At 49.2% G+C, this 26551-nt stretch overlaps 25 non-coding genes across 25 annotated transcripts; all 25 read right to left on the bottom strand.

Annotated features, from left to right (window-relative positions):
• Positions 1-451: 451 nt before the first annotated feature.
• On the bottom strand, positions 452-524 carry Trnaa-agc (transfer RNA alanine (anticodon AGC)). The gene has a single exon. It is a non-coding gene; the product is annotated as a tRNA-Ala (tRNA).
• Positions 525-938: 414 nt separating this feature from the next.
• Positions 939-1011, bottom strand: Trnaa-ugc (transfer RNA alanine (anticodon UGC)). Its single transcript has one exon. It is a non-coding gene; the product is annotated as a tRNA-Ala (tRNA).
• Positions 1012-2013: 1002 nt separating this feature from the next.
• On the bottom strand, positions 2014-2086 carry Trnaa-agc (transfer RNA alanine (anticodon AGC)). The gene has a single exon. It is a non-coding gene; the product is annotated as a tRNA-Ala (tRNA).
• Positions 2087-2500: 414 nt separating this feature from the next.
• On the bottom strand, positions 2501-2573 carry Trnaa-ugc (transfer RNA alanine (anticodon UGC)). Its single transcript has one exon. It is a non-coding gene; the product is annotated as a tRNA-Ala (tRNA).
• Positions 2574-3575: 1002 nt separating this feature from the next.
• Positions 3576-3648, bottom strand: Trnaa-agc (transfer RNA alanine (anticodon AGC)). The gene has a single exon. It is a non-coding gene; the product is annotated as a tRNA-Ala (tRNA).
• Positions 3649-4062: 414 nt separating this feature from the next.
• Trnaa-ugc (transfer RNA alanine (anticodon UGC)) lies at positions 4063-4135 on the bottom strand. Its single transcript has one exon. It is a non-coding gene; the product is annotated as a tRNA-Ala (tRNA).
• A 1002-nt stretch (positions 4136-5137) lies between these two features.
• Positions 5138-5210, bottom strand: Trnaa-agc (transfer RNA alanine (anticodon AGC)). Its single transcript has one exon. It is a non-coding gene; the product is annotated as a tRNA-Ala (tRNA).
• Positions 5211-5624: 414 nt separating this feature from the next.
• Trnaa-ugc (transfer RNA alanine (anticodon UGC)) lies at positions 5625-5697 on the bottom strand. Its single transcript has one exon. It is a non-coding gene; the product is annotated as a tRNA-Ala (tRNA).
• A 1010-nt stretch (positions 5698-6707) lies between these two features.
• Positions 6708-6780, bottom strand: Trnaa-agc (transfer RNA alanine (anticodon AGC)). Its single transcript has one exon. It is a non-coding gene; the product is annotated as a tRNA-Ala (tRNA).
• Positions 6781-7194: 414 nt separating this feature from the next.
• On the bottom strand, positions 7195-7267 carry Trnaa-ugc (transfer RNA alanine (anticodon UGC)). Its single transcript has one exon. It is a non-coding gene; the product is annotated as a tRNA-Ala (tRNA).
• Positions 7268-8269: 1002 nt separating this feature from the next.
• Trnaa-agc (transfer RNA alanine (anticodon AGC)) lies at positions 8270-8342 on the bottom strand. Its single transcript has one exon. It is a non-coding gene; the product is annotated as a tRNA-Ala (tRNA).
• A 414-nt stretch (positions 8343-8756) lies between these two features.
• Positions 8757-8829, bottom strand: Trnaa-ugc (transfer RNA alanine (anticodon UGC)). Its single transcript has one exon. It is a non-coding gene; the product is annotated as a tRNA-Ala (tRNA).
• A 1010-nt stretch (positions 8830-9839) lies between these two features.
• Trnaa-agc (transfer RNA alanine (anticodon AGC)) lies at positions 9840-9912 on the bottom strand. Its single transcript has one exon. It is a non-coding gene; the product is annotated as a tRNA-Ala (tRNA).
• A 414-nt stretch (positions 9913-10326) lies between these two features.
• On the bottom strand, positions 10327-10399 carry Trnaa-ugc (transfer RNA alanine (anticodon UGC)). Its single transcript has one exon. It is a non-coding gene; the product is annotated as a tRNA-Ala (tRNA).
• Positions 10400-11398: 999 nt separating this feature from the next.
• On the bottom strand, positions 11399-11471 carry Trnaa-agc (transfer RNA alanine (anticodon AGC)). Its single transcript has one exon. It is a non-coding gene; the product is annotated as a tRNA-Ala (tRNA).
• Positions 11472-18883: 7412 nt separating this feature from the next.
• Positions 18884-18956, bottom strand: Trnaa-agc (transfer RNA alanine (anticodon AGC)). Its single transcript has one exon. It is a non-coding gene; the product is annotated as a tRNA-Ala (tRNA).
• A 414-nt stretch (positions 18957-19370) lies between these two features.
• On the bottom strand, positions 19371-19443 carry Trnaa-ugc (transfer RNA alanine (anticodon UGC)). The gene has a single exon. It is a non-coding gene; the product is annotated as a tRNA-Ala (tRNA).
• A 1002-nt stretch (positions 19444-20445) lies between these two features.
• Trnaa-agc (transfer RNA alanine (anticodon AGC)) lies at positions 20446-20518 on the bottom strand. Its single transcript has one exon. It is a non-coding gene; the product is annotated as a tRNA-Ala (tRNA).
• A 414-nt stretch (positions 20519-20932) lies between these two features.
• Positions 20933-21005, bottom strand: Trnaa-ugc (transfer RNA alanine (anticodon UGC)). Its single transcript has one exon. It is a non-coding gene; the product is annotated as a tRNA-Ala (tRNA).
• Positions 21006-22004: 999 nt separating this feature from the next.
• Trnaa-agc (transfer RNA alanine (anticodon AGC)) lies at positions 22005-22077 on the bottom strand. Its single transcript has one exon. It is a non-coding gene; the product is annotated as a tRNA-Ala (tRNA).
• A 414-nt stretch (positions 22078-22491) lies between these two features.
• On the bottom strand, positions 22492-22564 carry Trnaa-ugc (transfer RNA alanine (anticodon UGC)). Its single transcript has one exon. It is a non-coding gene; the product is annotated as a tRNA-Ala (tRNA).
• A 999-nt stretch (positions 22565-23563) lies between these two features.
• Trnaa-agc (transfer RNA alanine (anticodon AGC)) lies at positions 23564-23636 on the bottom strand. The gene has a single exon. It is a non-coding gene; the product is annotated as a tRNA-Ala (tRNA).
• Positions 23637-24050: 414 nt separating this feature from the next.
• Trnaa-ugc (transfer RNA alanine (anticodon UGC)) lies at positions 24051-24123 on the bottom strand. The gene has a single exon. It is a non-coding gene; the product is annotated as a tRNA-Ala (tRNA).
• Positions 24124-25133: 1010 nt separating this feature from the next.
• Positions 25134-25206, bottom strand: Trnaa-agc (transfer RNA alanine (anticodon AGC)). The gene has a single exon. It is a non-coding gene; the product is annotated as a tRNA-Ala (tRNA).
• Positions 25207-25620: 414 nt separating this feature from the next.
• Trnaa-ugc (transfer RNA alanine (anticodon UGC)) lies at positions 25621-25693 on the bottom strand. Its single transcript has one exon. It is a non-coding gene; the product is annotated as a tRNA-Ala (tRNA).
• Positions 25694-26551: the final 858 nt, after the last annotated feature.

Raw genomic sequence — 26551 nt, forward strand, 5'->3', positions numbered from 1 at the left:
CTAGTGTGGCTGCTCGGTGTCTGCAGGCAGCGAGGGGCTGCAAGCTTCCTGTGTTCGCGCCTATGTCACCTCTGCTTGCTTGTCAGAGGCAGACTATCGCAAAACATACAACTCACTCCATGAATTGATTGCTACGGCATCTGTCATCAGCAGTCACAACTAGCAACACCAGTAGCAGCCGACTGCACGTAAAGAATGGGAATGAGCAGTGGGATTATTGTGAACTCGGCGCAAGGCAGATCTTTCCGACATAGGTTTGAGAATCTTAAGGGAAGACTTGTACTGTTTCTAAATTAAGTGTAGAGGTGGGAGGAGGGTGCTTCCTGCGCGTAGCAGCACGCTTGCCAATTGTGGCTGCTAATCGTTCGCTCGTATCTGCCTTGACACGTTCGCTGGCTGTGAATTATTCCACTTGCATGGCAGTGTGCGCATGTTGGTGTGTTAAAAATTCTGGAGGCGCTGGGTATCGATCCCAGTACCTCTCGCATGCTAAGCGAGCGCTCTACCATCTGAGCTACGCCCCCTGATGACGAACAGTGCTACATACAACCATATCAATATCACAGACCCTTGCACTCCCATTATTCCGCAGACAAACACTACTCTCTATGTGTCCGTGAGGGTGTCTTTCAGGTTTCCTGCATTCTGTATCGAATCGTAGTTGGCCAAAATTAAAGTGGCACGCACAACGTCGAAAATAGCGTTCGGCCACCGCTCTGAGTAAGACGAACGTGTTGTCCACTCTCTAGACTTCATTGAGGTTAGGCCGTTATACCGAAGACATATTTGACACCTCGACAACAGCCGGTCCTCACATTTACGTCTTGCTCTCCTTACGTCAGTATACATCATATGAGTCTGTGACGCTGGCTTTGCAACGTCTTGCGTGTCTTAAGGCTCGCCGCGACCAACACCTACCATGCACTGTCCACAAAACATGGAGGCGCCGGGGCTTGAACACGGGACCTTTCACATGCAAAGCGAACGCTCTACCAACTGAGCTACGCCCCCAAGCGCAACAAAACTGCCCTGTTTTCCATTCTTTCCTACTCTGATGTGCACGGACATGATGGTTGGTTGGTCTGTAGGGGTGAAGGGACCAGTGTACAAAGGCGCGGACACGTTCATATACACAAGAGTTCCAAGTAGTTTCGATGCTCTAGTATTACGACTACAAATTCCGTCTGTATTTAACGTCTAAAATTGAAAGGACAGTCACAAATTGCTCCGTTTTCACTCCTTGTCGACAATCACGCAGCACCTGAGGTAACAAGCACATCTCAAGCCCCAATGTGCACTCGACTGTTCATGCCAACTCACTGCCTCGCACTTTACTACCGTGTACCACTCTTGTCGTCCAACTGCAAAACACTGGGCCACAACAAGTTTCCGCGTCTCCATAGCACTGCGCATACTATGAAACGCTCCCCAAACATGGCACTCCCCCATGCAGGCGACTTTTCCGACTTTACACGACGCTCACGCTAGTGACAGCCTTATTTAGAGCTTGACGTCGCACACAAGCGAATGAGCACATTTCGCCTACGACTTAGGCCGCCCTCCTAGTGTGGCTGCTCGGTGTCTGCAGGCAGCGAGGGGCTGCAAGCTTCCTGTGTTCGCGCCTATGTCACCTCTGCTTGCTTGTCAGAGGCAGACTATCGCAAATCATACAACTCACTCCATGAATTGATTGCTACGGCATCTGTCATCAGCAGTCACAACTAGCAACACCAGTAGCAGCCGACTGCACGTAAAGAATGGGAATGAGCAGTGGGATTATTGTGAACTCGGCGCAAGGCAGATCTTTCCGACATAGGTTTGAGAATCTTAAGGGAAGACTTGTACTGTTTCTAAATTAAGTGTAGAGGTGGGAGGAGGGTGCTTCCTGCGCGTAGCAGCACGCTTGCCAATTGTGGCTGCTAATCGTTCGCTCGTATCTGCCTTGACACGTTCGCTGGCTGTGAATTATTCCACTTGCATGGCAGTGTGCGCATGTTGGTGTGTTAAAAATTCTGGAGGCGCTGGGTATCGATCCCAGTACCTCTCGCATGCTAAGCGAGCGCTCTACCATCTGAGCTACGCCCCCTGATGACGAACAGTGCTACATACAACCATATCAATATCACAGACCCTTGCACTCCCATTATTCCGCAGACAAACACTACTCTCTATGTGTCCGTGAGGGTGTCTTTCAGGTTTCCTGCATTCTGTATCGAATCGTAGTTGGCCAAAATTAAAGTGGCACGCACAACGTCGAAAATAGCGTTCGGCCACCGCTCTGAGTAAGACGAACGTGTTGTCCACTCTCTAGACTTCATTGAGGTTAGGCCGTTATACCGAAGACATATTTGACACCTCGACAACAGCCGGTCCTCACATTTACGTCTTGCTCTCCTTACGTCAGTATACATCATATGAGTCTGTGACGCTGGCTTTGCAACGTCTTGCGTGTCTTAAGGCTCGCCGCGACCAACACCTACCATGCACTGTCCACAAAACATGGAGGCGCCGGGGCTTGAACCCGGGACCTTTCACATGCAAAGCGAACGCTCTACCAACTGAGCTACGCCCACAAGCGCAACAAAACTGCCCTGTTTTCCATTCTTTCCTACTCTGATGTGCACGGACATGATGGTTGGTTGGTCTGTAGGGGTGAAGGGACCAGTGTACAAAGGCGCGGACACGTTCATATACACAAGAGTTCCAAGTAGTTTCGATGCTCTAGTATTACGACTACAAATTCCGTCTGTATTTAACGTCTAAAATTGAAAGGACAGTCACAAATTGCTCCGTTTTCACTCCTTGTCGACAATCACGCAGCACCTGAGGTAACAAGCACATCTCAAGCCCCAATGTGCACTCGACTGTTCATGCCAACTCACTGCCTCGCACTTTACTACCGTGTACCACTCTTGTCGTCCAACTGCAAAACACTGGGCCACAACAAGTTTCCGCGTCTCCATAGCACTGCGCATACTATGAAACGCTCCCCAAACATGGCACTCCCCCATGCAGGCGACTTTTCCGACTTTACACGACGCTCACGCTAGTGACAGCCTTATTTAGAGCTTGACGTCGCACACAAGCGAATGAGCACATTTCGCCTACGACTTAGGCCGCCCTCCTAGTGTGGCTGCTCGGTGTCTGCAGGCAGCGAGGGGCTGCAAGCTTCCTGTGTTCGCGCCTATGTCACCTCTGCTTGCTTGTCAGAGGCAGACTATCGCAAATCATACAACTCACTCCATGAATTGATTGCTACGGCATCTGTCATCAGCAGTCACAACTAGCAACACCAGTAGCAGCCGACTGCACGTAAAGAATGGGAATGAGCAGTGGGATTATTGTGAACTCGGCGCAAGGCAGATCTTTCCGACATAGGTTTGAGAATCTTAAGGGAAGACTTGTACTGTTTCTAAATTAAGTGTAGAGGTGGGAGGAGGGTGCTTCCTGCGCGTAGCAGCACGCTTGCCAATTGTGGCTGCTAATCGTTCGCTCGTATCTGCCTTGACACGTTCGCTGGCTGTGAATTATTCCACTTGCATGGCAGTGTGCGCATGTTGGTGTGTTAAAAATTCTGGAGGCGCTGGGTATCGATCCCAGTACCTCTCGCATGCTAAGCGAGCGCTCTACCATCTGAGCTACGCCCCCTGATGACGAACAGTGCTACATACAACCATATCAATATCACAGACCCTTGCACTCCCATTATTCCGCAGACAAACACTACTCTCTATGTGTCCGTGAGGGTGTCTTTCAGGTTTCCTGCATTCTGTATCGAATCGTAGTTGGCCAAAATTAAAGTGGCACGCACAACGTCGAAAATAGCGTTCGGCCACCGCTCTGAGTAAGACGAACGTGTTGTCCACTCTCTAGACTTCATTGAGGTTAGGCCGTTATACCGAAGACATATTTGACACCTCGACAACAGCCGGTCCTCACATTTACGTCTTGCTCTCCTTACGTCAGTATACATCATATGAGTCTGTGACGCTGGCTTTGCAACGTCTTGCGTGTCTTAAGGCTCGCCGCGACCAACACCTACCATGCACTGTCCACAAAACATGGAGGCGCCGGGGCTTGAACCCGGGACCTTTCACATGCAAAGCGAACGCTCTACCAACTGAGCTACGCCCCCAAGCGCAACAAAACTGCCCTGTTTTCCATTCTTTCCTACTCTGATGTGCACGGACATGATGGTTGGTTGGTCTGTAGGGGTGAAGGGACCAGTGTACAAAGGCGCGGACACGTTCATATACACAAGAGTTCCAAGTAGTTTCGATGCTCTAGTATTACGACTACAAATTCCGTCTGTATTTAACGTCTAAAATTGAAAGGACAGTCACAAATTGCTCCGTTTTCACTCCTTGTCGACAATCACGCAGCACCTGAGGTAACAAGCACATCTCAAGCCCCAATGTGCACTCGACTGTTCATGCCAACTCACTGCCTCGCACTTTACTACCGTGTACCACTCTTGTCGTCCAACTGCAAAACACTGGGCCACAACAAGTTTCCGCGTCTCCATAGCACTGCGCATACTATGAAACGCTCCCCAAACATGGCACTCCCCCATGCAGGCGACTTTTCCGACTTTACACGACGCTCACGCTAGTGACAGCCTTATTTAGAGCTTGACGTCGCACACAAGCGAATGAGCACATTTCGCCTACGACTTAGGCCGCCCTCCTAGTGTGGCTGCTCGGTGTCTGCAGGCAGCGAGGGGCTGCAAGCTTCCTGTGTTCGCGCCTATGTCACCTCTGCTTGCTTGTCAGAGGCAGACTATCGCAAAACATACAACTCACTCCATGAATTGATTGCTACGGCATCTGTCATCAGCAGTCACAACTAGCAACACCAGTAGCAGCCGACTGCACGTAAAGAATGGGAATGAGCAGTGGGATTATTGTGAACTCGGCGCAAGGCAGATCTTTCCGACATAGGTTTGAGAATCTTAAGGGAAGACTTGTACTGTTTCTAAATTAAGTGTAGAGGTGGGAGGAGGGTGCTTCCTGCGCGTAGCAGCACGCTTGCCAATTGTGGCTGCTAATCGTTCGCTCGTATCTGCCTTGACACGTTCGCTGGCTGTGAATTATTCCACTTGCATGGCAGTGTGCGCATGTTGGTGTGTTAAAAATTCTGGAGGCGCTGGGTATCGATCCCAGTACCTCTCGCATGCTAAGCGAGCGCTCTACCATCTGAGCTACGCCCCCTGATGACGAACAGTGCTACATACAACCATATCAATATCACAGACCCTTGCACTCCCATTATTCCGCAGACAAACACTACTCTCTATGTGTCCGTGAGCGTGTCTTTCAGGTTTCCTGCATTCTGTATCGAATCGTAGTTGGCCAAAATTAAAGTGGCACGCACAACGTCGAAAATAGCGTTCGGCCACCGCTCTGAGTAAGACGAACGTGTTGTCCACTCTCTAGACTTCATTGAGGTTAGGCCGTTATACCGAAGACATATTTGACACCTCGACAACAGCCGGTCCTCACATTTACGTCTTGCTCTCCTTACGTCAGTATACATCATATGAGTCTGTGACGCTGGCTTTGCAACGTCTTGCGTGTCTTAAGGCTCGCCGCGACCAACACCTACCATGCACTGTCCACAAAACATGGAGGCGCCGGGGCTTGAACCCGGGACCTTTCACATGCAAAGCGAACGCTCTACCAACTGAGCTACGCCCCCAAGCGCAACAAAACTGCCCTGTTTTCCATTCTTTCCTACTCTGATGTGCACGGACATGATGGTTGGTTGGTCTGTAGGGGTGAAGGGACCAGTGTACAAAGGCGCGGACACGTTCATATACACAAGAGTTCCAAGTAGTTTCGATGCTCTAGTATTACGACTACAAATTCCGTCTGTATTTAACGTCTAAAATTGAAAGGACAGTCACAAATTGCTCCGTTTTCACTCCTTGTCGACAATCACGCAGCACCTGAGGTAACAAGCACATCTCAAGCCCCAATGTGCACTCGACTGTTCATGCCAACTCACTGCCTCGCACTTTACTACCGTGTACCACTCTTGTCCAACTGCAAAACACTGGGCCACAACAAGTTTCCGCGTCTCCATAGCACTGCGCATACTATGAAACGCTCCCCAAACATGGCACTCCCCCATGCAGGCGACTTTTCCGACTTTACACGACGCTCACGCAACGCTCACGCTAGTGACAGCCTTATTTAGAGCTTGACGTCGCACACAAGCGAATGAGCACATTTCGCCTACGACTTAGGCCGCCCTCCTAGTGTGGCTGCTCGGTGTCTGCAGGCAGCGAGGGGCTGCAAGCTTCCTGTGTTCGCGCCTATGTCACCTCTGCTTGCTTGTCAGAGGCAGACTATCGCAAATCATACAACTCACTCCATGAATTGATTGCTACGGCATCTGTCATCAGCAGTCACAACTAGCAACACCAGTAGCAGCCGACTGCACGTAAAGAATGGGAATGAGCAGTGGGATTATTGTGAACTCGGCGCAAGGCAGATCTTTCCGACATAGGTTTGAGAATCTTAAGGGAAGACTTGTACTGTTTCTAAATTAAGTGTAGAGGTGGGAGGAGGGTGCTTCCTGCGCGTAGCAGCACGCTTGCCAATTGTGGCTGCTAATCGTTCGCTCGTATCTGCCTTGACACGTTCGCTGGCTGTGAATTATTCCACTTGCATGGCAGTGTGCGCATGTTGGTGTGTTAAAAATTCTGGAGGCGCTGGGTATCGATCCCAGTACCTCTCGCATGCTAAGCGAGCGCTCTACCATCTGAGCTACGCCCCCTGATGACGAACAGTGCTACATACAACCATATCAATATCACAGACCCTTGCACTCCCATTATTCCGCAGACAAACACTACTCTCTATGTGTCCGTGAGGGTGTCTTTCAGGTTTCCTGCATTCTGTATCGAATCGTAGTTGGCCAAAATTAAAGTGGCACGCACAACGTCGAAAATAGCGTTCGGCCACCGCTCTGAGTAAGACGAACGTGTTGTCCACTCTCTAGACTTCATTGAGGTTAGGCCGTTATACCGAAGACATATTTGACACCTCGACAACAGCCGGTCCTCACATTTACGTCTTGCTCTCCTTACGTCAGTATACATCATATGAGTCTGTGACGCTGGCTTTGCAACGTCTTGCGTGTCTTAAGGCTCGCCGCGACCAACACCTACCATGCACTGTCCACAAAACATGGAGGCGCCGGGGCTTGAACCCGGGACCTTTCACATGCAAAGCGAACGCTCTACCAACTGAGCTACGCCCCCAAGCGCAACAAAACTGCCCTGTTTTCCATTCTTTCCTACTCTGATGTGCACGGACATGATGGTTGGTTGGTCTGTAGGGGTGAAGGGACCAGTGTACAAAGGCGCGGACACGTTCATATACACAAGAGTTCCAAGTAGTTTCGATGCTCTAGTATTACGACTACAAATTCCGTCTGTATTTAACGTCTAAAATTGAAAGGACAGTCACAAATTGCTCCGTTTTCACTCCTTGTCGACAATCACGCAGCACCTGAGGTAACAAGCACATCTCAAGCCCCAATGTGCACTCGACTGTTCATGCCAACTCACTGCCTCGCACTTTACTACCGTGTACCACTCTTGTCGTCCAACTGCAAAACACTGGGCCACAACAAGTTTCCGCGTCTCCATAGCACTGCGCATACTATGAAACGCTCCCCAAACATGGCACTCCCCCATGCAGGCGACTTTTCCGACTTTACACGACGCTCACGCTAGTGACAGCCTTATTTAGAGCTTGACGTCGCACACAAGCGAATGAGCACATTTCGCCTACGACTTAGGCCGCCCTCCTAGTGTGGCTGCTCGGTGTCTGCAGGCAGCGAGGGGCTGCAAGCTTCCTGTGTTCGCGCCTATGTCACCTCTGCTTGCTTGTCAGAGGCAGACTATCGCAAAACATACAACTCACTCCATGAATTGATTGCTACGGCATCTGTCATCAGCAGTCACAACTAGCAACACCAGTAGCAGCCGACTGCACGTAAAGAATGGGAATGAGCAGTGGGATTATTGTGAACTCGGCGCAAGGCAGATCTTTCCGACATAGGTTTGAGAATCTTAAGGGAAGACTTGTACTGTTTCTAAATTAAGTGTAGAGGTGGGAGGAGGGTGCTTCCTGCGCGTAGCAGCACGCTTGCCAATTGTGGCTGCTAATCGTTCGCTCGTATCTGCCTTGACACGTTCGCTGGCTGTGAATTATTCCACTTGCATGGCAGTGTGCGCATGTTGGTGTGTTAAAAATTCTGGAGGCGCTGGGTATCGATCTCAGTACCTCTCGCATGCTAAGCGAGCGCTCTACCATCTGAGCTACGCCCCCTGATGACGAACAGTGCTACATACAACCATATCAATATCACAGACCCTTGCACTCCCATTATTCCGCAGACAAACACTACTCTCTATGTGTCCGTGAGGGTGTCTTTCAGGTTTCCTGCATTCTGTATCGAATCGTAGTTGGCCAAAATTAAAGTGGCACGCACAACGTCGAAAATAGCGTTCGGCCACCGCTCTGAGTAAGACGAACGTGTTGTCCACTCTCTAGACTTCATTGAGGTTAGGCCGTTATACCGAAGACATATTTGACACCTCGACAACAGCCGGTCCTCACATTTACGTCTTGCTCTCCTTACGTCAGTATACATCATATGAGTCTGTGACGCTGGCTTTGCAACGTCTTGCGTGTCTTAAGGCTCGCCGCGACCAACACCTACCATGCACTGTCCACAAAACATGGAGGCGCCGGGGCTTGAACCCGGGACCTTTCACATGCAAAGCGAACGCTCTACCAACTGAGCTACGACCCCAAGCGCAACAAAACTGCCCTGTTTTCCATTCTTTCCTACTCTGATGTGCACGGACATGATGGTTGGTTGGTCTGTAGGGGTGAAGGGACCAGTGTACAAAGGCGCGGACACGTTCATATACACAAGAGTTCCAAGTAGTTTCGATGCTCTAGTATTACGACTACAAATTCCGTCTGTATTTAACGTCTAAAATTGAAAGGACAGTCACAAATTGCTCCGTTTTCACTCCTTGTCGACAATCACGCAGCACCTGAGGTAACAAGCACATCTCAAGCCCCAATGTGCACTCGACTGTTCATGCCAACTCACTGCCTCGCACTTTACTACCGTGTACCACTCTTGTCCAACTGCAAAACACTGGGCCACAACAAGTTTCCGCGTCTCCATAGCACTGCGCATACTATGAAACGCTCCCCAAACATGGCACTCCCCCATGCAGGCGACTTATCCGACTTTACACGACGCTCACGCAACGCTCACGCTAGTGACAGCCTTATTTAGAGCTTGACGTCGCACACAAGCGAATGAGCACATTTCGCCTACGACTTAGGCCGCCCTCCTAGTGTGGCTGCTCGGTGTCTGCAGGCAGCGAGGGGCTGCAAGCTTCCTGTGTTCGCGCCTATGTCACCTCTGCTTGCTTGTCAGAGGCAGACTATCGCAAAACATACAACTCACTCCATGAATTGATTGCTACGGCATCTGTCATCAGCAGTCACAACTAGCAACACCAGTAGCAGCCGACTGCACGTAAAGAATGGGAATGAGCAGTGGGATTATTGTGAACTCGGCGCAAGGCAGATCTTTCCGACATAGGTTTGAGAATCTTAAGGGAAGACTTGTACTGTTTCTAAATTAAGTGTAGAGGTGGGAGGAGGGTGCTTCCTGCGCGTAGCAGCACGCTTGCCAATTGTGGCTGCTAATCGTTCGCTTGTATCTGCCTTGACACGTTCGCTGGCTGTGAATTATTCCACTTGCATGGCAGTGTGCGCATGTTGGTGTGTTAAAAATTCTGGAGGCGCTGGGTATCGATCCCAGTACCTCTCGCATGCTAAGCGAGCGCTCTACCATCTGAGCTACGCCCCCTGATGACGAACAGTGCTACATACAACCATATCAATATCACAGACCCTTGCACTCCCATTATTCCGCAGACAAACACTACTCTCTATGTGTCCGTGAGGGTGTCTTTCAGGTTTCCTGCATTCTGTATCGAATCGTAGTTGGCCAAAATTAAAGTGGCACGCACAACGTCGAAAATAGCGTTCGGCCACCGCTCTGAGTAAGACGAACGTGTTGTCCACTCTCTAGACTTCATTGAGGTTAGGCCGTTATACCGAAGACATATTTGACACCTCGACAACAGCCGGTCCTCACATTTACGTCTTGCTCTCCTTACGTCAGTATACATCATATGAGTCTGTGACGCTGGCTTTGCAACGTCTTGCGTGTCTTAAGGCTCGCCGCGACCAACACCTACCATGCACTGTCCACAAAACATGGAGGCGCCGGGGCTTGAACCCGGGACCTTTCACATGCAAAGCGAACGCTCTACCAACTGAGCTACGCCCCCAAGCGCAACAAAACTGCCCTGTTTTCCATTCTTTCCTACTCTGATGTGCACGGACATGATGGTTGGTTGGTCTGTAGGGGTGAAGGGACCAGTGTGCAAAGGCGCGGACACGTTCATATACACAAGAGTTCCAAGTAGTTTCGATGCTCTAGTATTACGACTACAAATTCCGTCTGTATTTAACGTCTAAAATTGAAAGGACAGTCACAAATTGCTCCGTTTTCACTCCTTGTCGACAATCACGCAGCACCTGAGGTAACAAGCACATCTCAAGCCCCAATGTGCACTCGACTGTTCATGCCAACTCACTGCCTCGCACTTTACTACCGTGTACCACTCTTGTCCAACTGCAAAACACTGGGCCACAACAAGTTTCCGCGTCTCCATAGCACTGCGCATACTATGAAACGCTCCCCAAACATGGCACTCCCCCATGCAGGCGACTTTTCCGACTTTACACGACGCTCACGCTAGTGACAGCCTTATTTAGAGCTTGACGTCGCACACAAGCGAATGAGCACATTTCGCCTACGACTTAGGCCGCCCTCCTAGTGTGGCTGCTCGGTGTCTGCAGGCAGCGAGGGGCTGCAAGCTTCCTGTGTTCGCGCCTATGTCACCTCTGCTTGCTTGTCAGAGGCAGACTATCGCAAAACATACAACTCACTCCATGAATTGATTGCTACGGCATCTGTCATCAGCAGTCACAACTAGCAACACCAGTAGCAGCCGACTGCACGTAAAGAATGGGAATGTGCAGTGGGATTATTGTGAACTCGGCGCAAGGCAGATCTTTCCGACATAGGTTTGAGAATCTTAAGGGAAGACTTGTACTGTTTCTAAATCAAGTGTAGAGGTGGGAGGAGGGTGCTTCCTGCGCGTAGCAGCACGCTTGCCAATTGTGGCTGCTAATCGTTCGCTCGTATCTGCCTTGACACGTTCGCTGGCTGTGAATTATTCCACTTGCATGGCAGTGTGCGCATGTTGGTGTGTTAAAAATTCTGGAGGCGCTGGGTATCGATCCCAGTACCTCTCGCATGCTAAGCGAGCGCTCTACCATCTGAGCTACGCCCCCTGATGACGAACAGTGCTACATACAACCATATCAATATCACAGACCCTTGCACTCCCATTATTCCGCAGACAAACACTACTCTCTATGTGTCCGTGAGGGTGTTTTTCAGGTTTCCTGCATTCTGTATCGAATCGTAGTTGGCCAAAATTAAAGTGGCACGCACAACGTCGAAAATAGCGTTCGGCCACCGCTCTGAGTAAGACGAACGTGTTGTCCACTCTCTAGACTTCATTGAGGTTAGGCCGTTATACCGAAGACATATTTGACACCTCGACAACAGCCGGTCCTCACATTTACGTCTTGCTCTCCTTACGTCAGTATACATCATATGAGTCTGTGACGCTGGCTTTGCAACGTCTTGCGTGTCTTAAGGCTCGCCGCGACCAACACCTACCATGCACTGTCCACAAAACATGGAAGCGCCGGGGCTTGAACCCGGGACCTTTCACATGCAAAGCGAACGCTCTACCAACTTTTTTTTTTTTTTTTTTTTTCTTTTTTTTTTTCATAGTCGCACCAATATTCAACAGTTTCACAGACGTCTCGTTTTTTACACAAACGTAGAAACTAAATCCCTGAGCCTATCGCTGCTACTTGCTCGGCGAGAAACGCTTATTACAGAAAATTTAGACTAAACGAAGGTTCCACCGAGATTCGAACTCGGATCGCTGGATTCAGAGTCCAGAGTGCTAACCGTTACACCATTTTTTTTTTTTTTTTTTTGTTAAAAATATCCCAGGCAGTTGCCTACTGTGTTCCTCTTATGGCATGCACTAGACAACCAGAACAGCTACAGGAGGGAGTCACTTTTGTTCTCGGCGGTAGTTACATTATCACAAACTCAGAGCAATTCCATTGGCGTCAGCTTCAAAACGAATGCATGCCGAAACCCGGGATCGAACCAGGGACCTTTAGATCTTCAGTCTAACGCTCTCCCAACTGAGCTATTTTTTTTTCTTTTTTTTTTCCTTAACCACTTTTTTTTATTTTTTTTGACCAGTGCTCTACCACTTTTTTTTTGTTTTTTTTTTCTTATTTTTACTCTTTATTTTTTTTTAAGAAAAAATAAACAAATCCCCTCCTTTGGGGAGCACCGTGAACAATTTTTTCAAGAAGAAAGAAAAAACATTATTCATCTCATCTCGGATCCAAGTGTAGTCCGCTGATCCATGTTCACCGTTGGAGGGAGGTACCGAGGCGCAGTGGCTGAAGTCAGGACACGGCGCAGAAGCAGTGGGGCCTCTTCGCGGCACTACAGGTGCTCCGTGTCCCAATTCACCCCCACATACCCGGTACACTACCCTATTCCCATTTTCTCGAAGACAATTTTAAGCATATTTCCAAAGTTCTTGCCATGATTCTTGTATTGAAGTGTTTTGTGAAATTCGATTGCCATATGCATTTTGAATTGGACAGGATCATCATCGCCAAGTTTGTTAAAGATATAACTAGAATAATTACCCAGTAACCAGATCACAGCGTTATTTTTCGTCTGTGGGTAAAACTTAAAATCAGGTCGATAGATCATCTTCGCCTGGACATTTGCGGGAACACTGCGAGTGATAAGTGCGACTTGTCGCTGAATCCAGTTCCAGTTGTGGAGACGTTCCCCACAGGTGCATCTGTGCAGCACGGTATCTAGGAGGTCGCAGTGAAGACAGAGGTCGGTAGCACTCAGTCCTATCCGGTGGAGTCGCTCATTGGTACTTATTATATTATTGACTGCTTTGTACCACGCAGTACGAGCATCCGAGCTCAAAACAGTGGAACCAACGTTTCGCCATACTGTATCCCATTTTACTCCACTATATTTGTTAACAATCGGATTCTGGCTTTCGTGTTCCCTCCTTTCCGCCAAAATTGCTTTTGCCGTTAAAGACTGAGTTTGCCGTAACTGGTGACTAAGGTAGCTATACTCGAGATAATACTCTCTGATATGTTTAAGCCGGTAACAAATAGGTTGAACATTCAGCGGAGGTTCAAGACTGTGTGGCCGGACAGCATGAAATAACTGTGCCGTAAGACCATGAGGTTCCTTCTGTATGATTTCCGCCGTACGTGACACGTACAGAGCCAGTGCTTTGCTCCGTATGTCAACCAATCCCATCCCTCCATGCGTAGAGTGTAGCGCTGCTGTTCGTGCAGATACACGAAAGATCTCGCCTTTCCATAGAAAATTCGTAACTTTTGACATGATATTTTGAGCCACTCCTGCAGGAAGAGGAAGAACCTGCGCCGTGTAGAAGGCCTTAGATAAAACACACGTATTAATCAATGTAATTCTGTCAAATTGGTTCAGACTTCTGTGGTAGTTATCAATTACTGCACCGTTGATTTTGTGAGCCACATCCCTCCAGTTCGCTGCCGTCATGTTTAATGTTGACGCCTTCAACACTATCCCTAGAGCTTTAAGTGCACTGACGTGTGTGGCACATGAAATTGGAAGACGATCAAGGCCTCGCAGATTTAAAAACTTGCTTTTCTGTTCATTTATGTGTGCTCCAGACGCCTGACAGTAGGTCTTGAGGACAGCTTCAAGCTCAGTGACGTCAGACTCATCTCTGATAACAATCCCAACATCATCCGCATAGGCTCCTGTTACGGACTTCACTCCTGAGATCGTTAAACCACTAAGCTTCGCCTGCAGGTGCGTGAGGAGCGGCTCGAGCGAAATGACGAACAGCAACATCGACAACGGGCTGCCCTGAGGGACACCTCTGTCGATTAGGAGCCGTTGCGTGAGTTGCGAATTTACGGAAATTTTTGCAGTGATTCCGATGGCCACATTCTTTATCATTGCGATCGCGGACGGTAAAAAGCCCAAGCGCCGCAGTGTCTCTAGTAGGTACGTGTGATTGACAAGATCAAATGCCCTAAAAAAATCGAGAAAGAGCAGACCACATCTTACGTTGCTGGCGTCAGCTAACGCAATAATATCCCTATAAAAGGCGACCGTTTGCAGTATAGTCCGCCGAAAAGCACATGTCTGCTGTTTGCAAAGTAGGTTGGAAGTGAGCGGCAGAAACCTCATCTTAACTGCACGAGCTACAATCTTGTAATCGGAATTCAGTAGTGATATCGGCCGAAGATTTGTTACAGATTTTCCACCTCTGGTCTTAGGGAGTAGAACAATTTTACATTCCTTAAACTCTCCTGGAACAGACTGCCCCTGCAAGACCTCGTTCACCATGTCTGTGATCTTCTCTCCTAGTATGTGCCAGAACTGTTTATAAAATTCAATGGGAAGGCCGTCAGGCCCAGGGGACTTGTTAGTAGGGGAACTGCAGATGATGACGAAAACGTCTTCGTGACTGAAACCCGAAGAAAGACTGTCACTTTCGTCTGCAGTTATCCTCGAAGAAAGAACGTCAAGGAGTTGAGAAGCGCTGTCTGCATGGGGAGCGTTTGAAGTATAAGTCCTGACAAAGTAGCTGTAAAGTTCTCTGACGATATCGCGTTGATTTGTGACCGTCGTGCCATCTTCGAGTTTAAGTTCAGCAATGAAAGCCCTCCTTCTATTCTTCGCGTGCTTGACAAGGTGATACAAGGCCACCGTTTCGTCTGCGCGTACTGATTTAACTTTAGATCGAACCTTTAGTCCTTCTAACTGCTCCCGTTTCAGACTGAGTAATTTAGCTTTCATTCTCTGAATTTCCCCTATTCTAGTAGCCGTGGCATCCGCTCTGTCATACAAATCTCTTAATACGGAGTAATAAAATTCCATTGTCCTGCGAATTCCAGTAGCCCGTTCAATACCAAAGGACATAAGAACCCTGCGCAGTTTGGGCTTCGCTTTATAGGTCCACCATGCTATAATGCTAGGGAAGGCATGAATAGTGCGGAGGCACTGGTCCCAAGCACGCCTGACGGCCTCCTCCAGATCGGAGTCGGTTAATAATGAAAGATTAAGATGCCACTGATTTTTAAACCAGCGCGTGGGTTGTTGTTGTAAGTTGATACACGCAACCACGCCACTGTGGTCTGAGAAGCTGGTAGGAATAGTTTCTACATTTAATAAGTGAGTTGCTAAATTATCAGACACATAAATCCTGTCGATCCTGCTACAGGAATTGCCAACGATGTGTGTGTACCTCACTAAAGTTGGGTACCGAGCTTCCCAGGTATCTTTGAGTTTAAGATCATAAACAAGACGGTTTAAATCAGGTGAATAATTAAAATTTGGTGTCTGATCTTTTCTGGACAATACACAATTAAAATCACCTCCAATGATCAGCTGCGTAGGATTGTTCCGCAGTAAATAAATGATATCTTCCTTATAAAAGCGTGCTCTGTCAGCTCTACGAGTACTCCCGGAAGGCGCGTACAAATTAATAACAGTAACGCCAAAAATATTGACACTCAGTCCTCGACCGGATTCTAATCTTTCAATGTGGGCAACTGGAATACCTTCCCGAATTAAGACGGCAGCCCCCACGTTCGTTTCCGGGGAAGAATTCATTAGTGCAACAAAACCGGTAAGGTTTATTTGCTGCAAGGCCACCTCTTGTAAAAGGGCGACGTCTGTATCCGACTCGTAAAGATATTGTTGTAGAGCACGTACCTTGACGTCAGATCGGATCTTGTTAATATTTAACGTTGTTATTTTATAAGCCTGTGACATACTGAGACCTATGCAGGAAGAGGGATAAATTAAACATCGCCAACGGTCGGATCGTCATGCCATTCCATTTGCGTATCCGGTTGTAAAGCCAAGTCATGCTCGTTGTGTTTGCCCCCGGCATCTTTATTCTTAGTTTTCTTTCGGACAACGTTCACATTCGGTTGGATTCTGTTCCTGCGGCGCCCACTATGAGCCATCTCGGCAGACGGCGGCGTGGGCGGGTCATGGGGAACGTCAACGGCCGACGACGGTCCCGACACTACGGCCGGAATCACTCGCGGCGTGTCCTCCGGCGGCAAACCAGCTGCGGAAGTACTTTCGCTATCAACACGTTTGTCATCAAACTCCACATGAAGTGGTTTGTTGACATTTTCCGACACCGACTGCTGTTTATGTTCGCGTTCCGTGTTATGACAACATTCCTGTTGTGGTTCCGTGTCGCGAGCCGCCGCCGTTGGCCGTCCGGCATCCTCATCTAGAGGTGTGGTCTGTGTACCATCACAACTGTCTACGCCGTGGTGAACCCCTGCAGCGACCTGCTGTTCACATGTCGATCGGTCTACCGGAACCTGGTGCTGTGGTTGGTCGGAGGGCCGACCATCCGTCCCCTGCGACGCCGCGACAGCAGCTGAAATGTCACTATGTGACATGTCAGAGGAAAAATCGTCTACGAGAACGGGACCTTTTAAGAACTTAGTATCAGATCTACGTTCCTGCGAGTCTTGTCTCTTTGATTCTGGTGTACTGTGGGTTTCGTCCTCAGAACTACTACCGTCATAAGTCCTACGCCGTTTGTTGGTAGCAGTGTCTCCGGTCGCAAGTGTCGGTTCGTCCGCACTTTTCCGAGGCAGGGTCGGAAATTCCTCAATGCGCACGACTTCCGGTTCATGCAACGCAGATGCACCACCGGCTGTAGCACTTTCTGCCGCTTGATTATCGGTAATAATCTCCGCGAGCGTTAACCGTTTCCGTTGCTGTAAGGAATTTTTTAAGACGAAAACTCGTTTGGGACAATCTTGACGCATGTGGCCACTCTCATTGCAGATATGACACGTCAAAGTTTGACCAGAGTACGTAACTTGAACCCTGTAGTCGCAAACCATAATATGGGAAGGAATATTGACCTTCACATGCATATCTACTGACCGAACACCACTGAAACACTGCAGGCGATGCTGGCTAGACCAGCGTTCATTTCGAATCTCTTTGACATCCCCATACTTGCTTAACACATCTTTCAAATAACAATTTTCAACTTCTGGGGGCAGATTAAAAATACGTACATTTTTATATTCTACGTCGGCATTAGAAACGGTAACGGTACTTACAGAGTTATCCCGATGTCGGAACTCAACTCGCCCGCCATGCTTCATGAGTACCTTATCCAGCAACACAGGGTTCAGTAATTTGACAAAAAAACAATACTGCTCCATGTCGTAATACGCAGTGTGCACCTGATCAGAATTGATACCAATAACGTCCACTATCCAATCATGAATTTCCAGTGACGTCGGTTGTACGTGACGGGTTGACTTTTCAAATTCGAAACGGAGGGTACATTTCCTGGGAAATAACCTGGCCATAGCAGAAATTTACAAGCGGTCGAGGCCGCTAAATAATAACAGCAAAAAGGTTAGAAACTACACCACAATTAAACGGAAAAACAATCACTGCACGTTCAACAGAAAGTAGAAACAACACAAATATCACAACTCGTAAACACACCGGTTAACAGCGCTCTCAGCACGTCCGAATAGCTCCGTGTCTCAAGCGCGACGTGAGCTACGCCCCCAAGCGCAACAAAACTGCTCTGTTTTCCATTCTTTCCTACTCTGATGTGCACGGACATGATGGTTGGTTGGTCTGTAGGGGTGAAGGGACCAGTGTACAAAGGCGCGGACACGTTCATATACACAAGAGTTCCAAGTAGTTTCGATGCTCTAGTATTACGACTACAAATTCCGTCTGTATTTAACGTCTAAAATTGAAAGGAAAGTCACAAATTGCTCCGTTTTCACTCCTTGTCGACAATCACGCAGCACCTGAGGTAACAAGCACATCTCAAGCCCCAATGTGCACTCGACTGTTCATGCCAACTCACTGCCTCGCACTTTACTACCGTGTACCACTCTTGTCCAACTGCAAAACACTGGGCCACAACAAGTTTCCGCGTCTCCATAGCACTGCGCATACTATGAAACGCTCCCCAAACATGGCACTCCCCCATGCAGGCGACTTTTCCGACTTTACACGACGCTCACGCTAGTGACAGCCTTATTTAGAGCTTGACGTCGCACACAAGCGAATGAGCACATTTCGCCTACGACTTAGGCCGCCCTCCTAGTGTGGCTGCTCGGTGTCTGCAGGCAGCGAGGGGCTGCAAGCTTCCTGTGTTCGCGCCTATGTCACCTCTGCTTGCTTGTCAGAGGCAGACTATCGCAAAACATACAACTCACTCCATGAATTGATTGCTACGGCATCTGTCATCAGCAGTCACAACTAGCAACACCAGTAGCAGCCGACTGCACGTAAAGAATGGGAATGAGCAGTGGGATTATTGTGAACTCGGCGCAAGGCAGATCTTTCCGACATAGGTTTGAGAATCTTAAGGGAAGACTTGTACTGTTTCTAAATTAAGTGTAGAGGTGGGAGGAGGGTGCTTCCTGCGCGTAGCAGCACGCTTGCCAATTGTGGCTGCTAATCGTTCGCTCGTATCTGCCTTGACACGTTCGCTGGCTGTGAATTATTCCACTTGCATGGCAGTGTGCGCATGTTGGTGTGTTAAAAATTCTGGAGGCGCTGGGTATCGATCCCAGTACCTCTCGCATGCTAAGCGAGCGCTCTACCATCTGAGCTACGCCCCCTGATGACGAACAGTGCTACATACAACCATATCAATATCACAGACCCTTGCACTCCCATTATTCCGCAGACAAACACTACTCTCTATGTGTCCGTGAGGGTGTCTTTCAGGTTTCCTGCATTCTGTATCGAATCGTAGTTGGCCAAAATTAAAGTGGCACGCACAACGTCGAAAATAGCGTTCGGCCACCGCTCTGAGTAAGACGAACGTGTTGTCCACTCTCTAGACTTCATTGAGGTTAGGCCGTTATACCGAAGACATATTTGACACCTCGACAACAGCCGGTCCTCACATTTACGTCTTGCTCTCCTTACGTCAGTATACATCATATGAGTCTGTGACGCTGGCTTTGCAACGTCTTGCGTGTCTTAAGGCTCGCCGCGACCAACACCTACCATGCACTGTCCACAAAACATGGAGGCGCCGGGGCTTGAACCCGGGACCTTTCACATGCAAAGCGAACGCTCTACCAACTGAGCTACGCCCCCAAGCGCAACAAAACTGCCCTGTTTTCCATTCTTTCCTACTCTGATGTGCACGGACATGATGGTTGGTTGGTCTGTAGGGGTGAAGGGACCAGTGTACAAAGGCGCGGACACGTTCATATACACAAGAGTTCCAAGTAGTTTCGATGCTCTAGTATTACGACTACAAATTCCGTCTGTATTTAACGTCTAAAATTGAAAGGACAGTCACAAATTGCTCCGTTTTCACTCCTTGTCGACAATCACGCAGCACCTGAGGTAACAAGCACATCTCAAGCCCCAATGTGCACTCGACTGTTCATGCCAACTCACTGCCTCGCACTTTACTACCGTGTACCACTCTTGTCGTCCAACTGCAAAACACTGGGCCACAACAAGTTTCCGCGTCTCCATAGCACTGCGCATACTATGAAACGCTCCCCAAACATGGCACTCCCCCATGCAGGCGACTTTTCCGACTTTACACGACGCTCACGCTAGTGACAGCCTTATTTAGAGCTTGACGTCGCACACAAGCGAATGAGCACATTTCGCCTACGACTTAGGCCGCCCTCCTAGTGTGGCTGCTCGGTGTCTGCAGGCAGCGAGGGGCTGCAAGCTTCCTGTGTTCGCGCCTATGTCACCTCTGCTTGCTTGTCAGAGGCAGACTATCGCAAAACATACAACTCACTCCATGAATTGATTGCTACGGCATCTGTCATCAGCAGTCACAACTAGCAACACCAGTAGCAGCCGACTGCACGTAAAGAATGGGAATGAGCAGTGGGATTATTGTGAACTCGGCGCAAGGCAGATCTTTCCGACATAGGTTTGAGAATCTTAAGGGAAGACTTGTACTGTTTCTAAATTAAGTGTAGAGGTGGGAGGAGGGTGCTTCCTGCGCGTAGCAGCACGCTTGCCAATTGTGGCTGCTAATCGTTCGCTCGTATCTGCCTTGACACGTTCGCTGGCTGTGAATTATTCCACTTGCATGGCAGTGTGCGCATGTTGGTGTGTTAAAAATTCTGGAGGCGCTGGGTATCGATCCCAGTACCTCTCGCATGCTAAGCGAGCGCTCTACCATCTGAGATACGCCCCCTGATGACGAACAGTGCTACATACAACCATATCAATATCACAGACCCTTGCACTCCCATTATTCCGCAGACAAACACTACTCTCTATGTGTCCGTGAGGGTGTCTTTCAGGTTTCCTGCATTCTGTATCGAATCGTAGTTGGCCAAAATTAAAGTGGCACGCACAACGTCGAAAATAGCGTTCGGCCACCGCTCTGAGTAAGACGAACGTGTTGTCCACTCTCTAGACTTCATTGAGGTTAGGCCGTTATACCGAAGACATATTTGACACCTCGACAACAGCCGGTCCTCACATTTACGTCTTGCTCTCCTTACGTCAGTATACATCATATGAGTCTGTGACGCTGGCTTTGCAACGTCTTGCGTGTCTTAAGGCTCGCCGCGACCAACACCTACCATGCACTGTCCACAAAACATGGAGGCGCCGGGGCTTGAACCCGGGACCTTCCACATGCAAAGCGAACGCTCTACCAACTGAGCTACGCCCCCAAGCGCAACAAAACTGCCCTGTTTTCCATTCTTTCCTACTCTGATGTGCACGGACATGATGGTTGGTTGGTCTGTAGGGGTGAAGGGACCAGTGTACAAAGGCGCGGACACGTTCATATACACAAGAGTTCCAAGTAGTTTCGATGCTCTAGTATTACGACTACAAATTCCGTCTGTATTTAACGTCTAAAATTGAAAGGACAGTCACAAATTGCTCCGTTTTCACTCCTTGTCGACAATCACGCAGCACCTGAGGTAACAAGCACATCTCAAGCCCCAATGTGCACTCGACTGTTCATGCCAACTCACTGCCTCGCACTTTACTACCGTGTACCACTCTTGTCCAACTGCAAAACACTGGGCCACAACAAGTTTCCGCGTCTCCATAGCACTGCGCATACTATGAAACGCTCCCCAAACATGGCACTCCCCCATGCAGGCGACTTTTCCGACTTTACACGACGCTCACGCTAGTGACAGCCTTATTTAGAGCTTGACGTCGCACACAAGCGAATGAGCACATTTCGCCTACGACTTAGGCCGCCCTCCTAGTGTGGCTGCTCGGTGTCTGCAGGCAGCGAGGGGCTGCAAGCTTCCTGTGTTCGCGCCTATGTCACCTCTGCTTGCTTGTCAGAGGCAGACTATCGCAAAACATACAACTCACTCCATGAATTGATTGCTACGGCATCTGTCATCAGCAGTCACAACTAGCAACACCAGTAGCAGCCGACTGCACGTAAAGAATGGGAATGAGCAGTGGGATTATTGTGAACTCGGCGCAAGGCAGATCTTTCCGACATAGGTTTGAGAATCTTAAGGGAAGACTTGTACTGTTTCTAAATTAAGTGTAGAGGTGGGAGGAGGGTGCTTCCTGCGCGTAGCAGCACGCTTGCCAATTGTGGCTGCTAATCGTTCGCTCGTATCTGCCTTGACACGTTCGCTGGCTGTGAATTATTCCACTTGCATGGCAGTGTGCGCATGTTGGTGTGTTAAAAATTCTGGAGGCGCTGGGTATCGACCCCAGTACCTCTCGCATGCTAAGCGAGCGCTCTACCATCTGAGCTACGCCCCCTGATGACGAACAGTGCTACATACAACCATATCAATATCACAGACCCTTGCACTCCCATTATTCCGCAGACAAACACTACTCTCTATGTGTCCGTGAGGGTGTCTTTCAGGTTTCCTGCATTCTGTATCGAATCGTAGTTGGCCAAAATTAAAGTGGCACGCACAACGTCGAAAATAGCGTTCGGCCACCGCTCTGAGTAAGACGAACGTGTTGTCCACTCTCTAGACTTCATTGAGGTTAGGCCGTTATACCGAAGACATATTTGACACCTCGACAACAGCCGGTCCTCACATTTACGTCTTGCTCTCCTTACGTCAGTATACATCATATGAGTCTGTGACGCTGGCTTTGCAACGTCTTGCGTGTCTTAAGGCTCGCCGCGACCAACACCTACCATGCACTGTCCACAAAACATGGAGGCGCCGGGGCTTGAACCCGGGACCTTTCACATGCAAAGCGAACGCTCTACCAACTGAGCTACGCCCCCAAGCGCAACAAAACTGCCCTGTTTTCCATTCTTTCCTACTCTGATGTGCACGGACATGATGGTTGGTTGGTCTGTAGGGGTGAAGGGACCAGTGTACAAAGGCGCGGACACGTTCATATACACAAGAGTTCCAAGTAGTTTCGATGCTCTAGTATTACGACTACAAATTCCGTCTGTATTTAACGTCTAAAATTGAAAGGACAGTCACAAATTGCTCCGTTTTCACTCCTTGTCGACAATCACGCAGCACCTGAGGTAACAAGCACATCTCAAGCCCCAATGTGCACTCGACTGTTCATGCCAACTCACTGCCTCGCACTTTACTACCGTGTACCACTCTTGTCCAACTGCAAAACACTGGGCCACAACAAGTTTCCGCGTCTCCATAGCACTGCGCATACTATGAAACGCTCCCCAAACATGGCACTCCCCCATGCAGGCGACTTTTCCGACTTTACACGACGCTCACGCTAGTGACAGCCTTATTTAGAGCTTGACGTCGCACACAAGCGAATGAGCACATTTCGCCTACGACTTAGGCCGCCCTCCTAGTGTGGCTGCTCGGTGTCTGCAGGCAGCGAGGGGCTGCAAGCTTCCTGTGTTCGCGCCTATGTCACCTCTGCTTGCTTGTCAGAGGCAGACTATCGCAAAACATACAACTCACTCCATGAATTGATTGCTACGGCATCTGTCATCAGCAGTCACAACTAGCAACACCAGTAGCAGCCGACTGCACGTAAAGAATGGGAATGAGCAGTGGGATTATTGTGAACTCGGCGCAAGGCAGATCTTTCCGACATAGGTTTGAGAATCTTAAGGGAAGACTTGTACTGTTTCTAAATTAAGTGTAGAGGTGGGAGGAGGGTGCTTCCTGCGCGTAGCAGCACGCTTGCCAATTGTGGCTGCTAATCGTTCGCTCGTATCTGCCTTGACACGTTCGCTGGCTGTGAATTATTCCACTTGCATGGCAGTGTGCGCATGTTGGTGTGTTAAAAATTCTGGAGGCGCTGGGTATCGATCCCAGTACCTCTCGCATGCTAAGCGAGCGCTCTACCATCTGAGCTACGCCCCCTGATGACGAACAGTGCTACATACAACCATATCAATATCACAGACCCTTGTACTCCCATTATTCCGCAGACAAACACTACTCTCTATGTGTCCGTGAGGGTGTCTTTCAGGTTTCCTGCATTCTGTATCGAATCGTAGTTGGCCAAAATTAAAGTGGCACGCACAACGTCGAAAATAGCGTTCGGCCACCGCTCTGAGTAAGACGAACGTGTTGTCCACTCTCTAGACTTCATTGAGGTTAGGCCGTTATACCGAAGACATATTTGACACCTCGACAACAGCCGGTCCTCACATTTACGTCTTGCTCTCCTTACGTCAGTATACATCATATGAGTCTGTGACGCTGGCTTTGCAACGTCTTGCGTGTCTTAAGGCTCGCCGCGACCAACACCTACCATGCACTGTCCACAAAACATGGAGGCGCCGGGGCTTGAACCCGGGACCTTTCACATGCAAAGCGAACGCTCTACCAACTGAGCTACGCCCCCAAGCGCAACAAAACTGCCCTGTTTTCCATTCTTTCCTACTCTGATGTGCACGGACATGATGGTTGGTTGGTCTGTAGGGGTGAAGGGACCAGTGTACAAAGGCGCGGACACGTTCATATACACAAGAGTTCCAAGTAGTTTCGATGCTCTAGTATTACGACTACAAATTCCGTCTGTATTTAACGTCTAAAATTGAAAGGACAGTCACAAATTGCTCCGTTTTCACTCCTTGTCGACAATCACGCAGCACCTGAGGTAACAAGCACATCTCAAGCCCCAATGTGCACTCGACTGTTCATGCCAACTCACTGCCTCGCACTTTACTACCGTGTACCACTCTTGTCCAACTGCAAAACACTGGGCCACAACAAGTTTCCGCGTCTCCATAGCACTGCGCATACTATGAAACGCTCCCCAAACATGGCACTCCCCCATGCAGGCGACTTTTCCGACTTTACACGACGCTCACGCAACGCTCACGCTAGTGACAGCCTTATTTAGAGCTTGACGTCGCACACAAGCGAATGAGCACATTTCGCCTACGACTTAGGCCGCCCTCCTAGTGTGGCTGCTCGGTGTCTGCAGGCAGCGAGGGGCTGCAAGCTTCCTGTGTTCGCGCCTATGTCACCTCTGCTTGCTTGTCAGAGGCAGACTATCGCAAATCATACAACTCACTCCATGAATTGATTGCTACGGCATCTGTCATCAGCAGTCACAACTAGCAACACCAGTAGCAGCCGACTGCACGTAAAGAATGGGAATGAGCAGTGGGATTATTGTGAACTCGGCGCAAGGCAGATCTTTCCGACATAGGTTTGAGAATCTTAAGGGAAGACTTGTACTGTTTCTAAATTAAGTGTAGAGGTGGGAGGAGGGTGCTTCCTGCGCGTAGCAGCACGCTTGCCAATTGTGGCTGCTAATCGTTCGCTCGTATCTGCCTTGACACGTTCGCTGGCTGTGAATTATTCCACTTGCATGGCAGTGTGCGCATGTTGGTGTGTTAAAAATTCTGGAGGCGCTGGGTATCGATCCCAGTACCTCTCGCATGCTAAGCGAGCGCTCTACCATCTGAGATACGCCCCCTGATGACGAACAGTGCTACATACAACCATATCAATATCACAGACCCTTGCACTCCCATTATTCCGCAGACAAACACTACTCTCTATGTGTCCGTGAGGGTGTCTTTCAGGTTTCCTGCATTCTGTATCGAATCGTAGTTGGCCAAAATTAAAGTGGCACGCACAACGTCGAAAATAGCGTTCGGCCACCGCTCTGAGTAAGACGAACGTGTTGTCCACTCTCTAGACTTCATTGAGGTTAGGCCGTTATACCGAAGACATATTTGACACCTCGACAACAGCCGGTCCTCACATTTACGTCTTGCTCTCCTTACGTCAGTATACATCATATGAGTCTGTGACGCTGGCTTTGCAACGTCTTGCGTGTCTTAAGGCTCGCCGCGACCAACACCTACCATGCACTGTCCACAAAACATGGAGGCGCCGGGGCTTGAACCCGGGACCTTTCACATGCAAAGCGAACGCTCTACCAACTGAGCTACGCCCCCAAGCGCAACAAAACTGCCCTGTTTTCCATTCTTTCCTACTCTGATGTGCACGGACATGATGGTTGGTTGGTCTGTAGGGGTGAAGGGACCAGTGTACAAAGGCGCGGACACGTTCATATACACAAGAGTTCCAAGTAGTTTCGATGCTCTAGTATTACGACTACAAATTCCGTCTGTATTTAACGTCTAAAATTGAAAGGACAGTCACAAATTGCTCCGTTTTCACTCCTTGCCGACAATCACGCAGCACCTGAGGTAACAAGCACATCTCAAGCCCCAATGTGCACTCGACTGTTCATGCCAACTCACTGCCTCGCACTTTACTACCGTGTACCACTCTTGTCGTCCAATTGCAAAACACTGGGCCACAACAAGTTTCCGCGTCTCCATAGCACTGCGCATACTATGAAACGCTCCCCAAACATGGCACTCCCCCATGCAGGCGACTTTTCCGACTTTACACGACGCTCACGCTAGTGACAGCCTTATTTAGAGCTTGACGTCGCACACAAGCGAATGAGCACATTTCGCCTACGACTTAGGCCGCCCTCCTAGTGTGGCTGCTCGGTGTCTGCAGGCAGCGAGGGGCTGCAAGCTTCCTGTGTTCGCGCCTATGTCACCTCTGCTTGCTTGTCAGAGGCAGACTATCGCAAAACATACAACTCACTCCATGAATTGATTGCTACGGCATCTGTCATCAGCAGTCACAACTAGCAACACCAGTAGCAGCCGACTGCACGTAAAGAATGGGAATGAGCAGTGGGATTATTGTGAACTCGGCGCAAGGCAGATCTTTCCGACATAGGTTTGAGAATCTTAAGGGAAGACTTGTACTGTTTCTAAATTAAGTGTAGAGGT

Source organism: Schistocerca nitens, chromosome 10 (genome assembly GCF_023898315.1).
Source record: "Schistocerca nitens isolate TAMUIC-IGC-003100 chromosome 10, iqSchNite1.1, whole genome shotgun sequence".
In the NCBI taxonomy this organism is placed as follows: Eukaryota; Metazoa; Arthropoda; class Insecta; order Orthoptera; family Acrididae; genus Schistocerca; species Schistocerca nitens.